The sequence below is a fragment of the Olea europaea genome, chromosome 10, assembly GCF_002742605.1.
Source record: "Olea europaea var. sylvestris chromosome 10, O_europaea_v1, whole genome shotgun sequence".
Taxonomy (NCBI): Eukaryota; Viridiplantae; Streptophyta; class Magnoliopsida; order Lamiales; family Oleaceae; genus Olea; species Olea europaea.
The window spans coordinates 16,679,595-16,682,139 of NC_036246.1; positions in this window are offsets into that span (position 1 = coordinate 16,679,595).

Sequence of the window (2,545 nt, forward strand, 5' to 3'; positions counted from 1 at the left end):
GGATGTTAGAAATAGACTGGATAGGCTCGACATAACGATTATTAATCTTTATAAGGGACAATATGAAGAAGCACCCAATGCGAGGAGACATGGTAGACAGGAGCCTAGGGTGGAGATACGTGATGAGTTGAATACGAAAGTGATCTAGATGGGGATACATTAATAGAAGTTGAAATGGGGAGAATGAGGAATACAGGTGATATTTTGAAAGAAGGGACAGGAATAAATTGGAGACGAAGTGGATGGAGGCATAGGCAATATTAAAATGTCAATTTCTTCGTTCAAGGGAATGAGTGATCCGGAAGCATACCTAGAGTGGGAAAAAATGTCAGAATCGGTCTTTGATTGTCACAACTGTTCAGAGGGGAAGAAAGTAAAGATAGCAGTTCTTGAATTCACCGATCATATAATAACTTGGTGGGATCAAGTGGTTACATCAAGGCAGAGGAATCAGGGACAACCTATCAGTACATGGGAGGATTTGAAGGTGATCATGAGGAAGAGATTCGTGCCTAGTCACTATTATTGAGAACTCCATCAAAAATTACAAAGTCTATACTAGGGGTCTAGGAGTGTGGAGGATTACCATAAGGAGATGAAGATGTTAATGATTAGGGCAAATGTGGAAGAAGATTGGAAAGCCACAATAGCTTGATCTTTGAATGTCTCTATTGTGGCTTTCCAATGTAGTGGACTTGCAGCACTATGTGGAACTAGAAGACATGTTACAAGTGGCTACAAAGGTGGACAAGCAATTGAAGAGAAAGAGGACAACTAGGTATCCATTGGGATCTTCGGGTTCTACTTTTTGAAAGTCGAAATGGGATGATGATAGGGTTGATAAGGCTAGCTCGAATAGTAAAACCAAATCGCCGACGGGAAAGGAAGAAATTGCTAGCAAGACTACACTCAAAATAGAGTCCTAACCTTCTAAGAGTCGGATATCAAATGCTTCAAGTATTTGGGATCGGGGCACATTGCTTCTCAATGCCTTAATAAGCAAGCAATGATCTTGAGTGCCAATGGGAAAGTAGTGAACGACAGTGATGGAGATGGGATGCCAGAACTAGAGGATGTTAGCAATCGTGAGGTGGTAGAATACGCGATCGAAGGGGAAGCACTTGTGGTGATGCTTTTTCTCAACACACAAACCAAGGTGGAAAAAGAGGAGCAGCAACGGGAGAACATCTTCCATACTAGATGCCATGTCGAGAACAAGGTATGTAGCTTGGTAATTGATGGAGGTTGTTGCACTAATATTGCTAGTACTATGCTTGTTGAGAAGTTAGGGCTAACTACAACAAAATACTCCAAGCCTTAAAAATTACAATGGTTAAATGATTGTAGAGAGCTTAAGGTGAATAAGAAAGTATAGGTGAATTTCTCAATTGGGTAGTATAGGGATGAAGTGTTATGTGACATTATTCCCATATATGCTGGGCATATTTTGTTAGTTAGGTAGTATGGTAGGAAAGTGAAACATGATGGGTTTAAAAATAGGCACAGCATTGTCAATGATGGAAAATCTATTATACTTATAACTTTAACACCACAACAGGTCTATGAAGGCCAAATGAAATTGAGAGGTGAGGAAGAGAAGAAGAGAGAAAATATCGAGGTGGAAAATAAGAGAGAAAAGAAAGAGAGATTTTCAAGAAGAGAAAAATGCCAAGTGAGTTTCTATGCAAAAAGGAGTGAGGTCAAGAGAGCTTTGGTAAGGACTAACAAATCCCTTCCCAGTTTGAATATTTCTTTAACATAGAATTGCGAAAATTTGTTGCATGAAGACTTTCTTAAAGGGATATCACCGTTTGAATATCCAATTGACGCATTGCTATTGGAAAATTTTATGAGCATTGAAGAAGAATCATTCAACCATGACATTACAGAGTACTAAAATCCCATACATAGGTTGGATAATGGTCTACCAGATGGAAAGCCAAAATTGAGTTGTGTTCTTCCCAATATAGCAAATGGAAAAGGCACAACATATTCAAGCCAGGAGTCCGAGTTTAGATGCTTAGGCGAAAGGGACGTGATCGTTTGCAAAGAAGATCAAAGCTTCATCCAAGGAGATGATCCATTCCACAATATTGCAAAGATTGAAAGCAATGGAGGCAATTGTGATCTTAAAGGTCCAAATTCGAGGACGAATCCTTTTGAAGAGAGAGGGAATGATGAGATCCAAGGAGGGCAACAAACTTACAAAGGTCCGACTCAACTTGAAGAAGAATCAAAGACAAGATCAAGAGTTACGGGGGATCAAAGAGGTCATGGACTGAGTTGTCCAAGGTGTGAAGGGTAAGGGATTGAGTGTAACAAACCAAATAACAACTTATATGTTGGTTATGAATGTAAAATCATGTTTGGTGTATTGGATTCCAGTTTTGGAAGATATATGGAAAGATGGGCAACAGATTAAAACGAGCATAAAATTCGAATTTTTGCCCATGAATATAATCTGGAATCCTGACAAAATTCTGCACAAGAAAAAAGAGATGTCAAATTTAATGACATGTGACAACATAGCATAAAAGGCATGTGA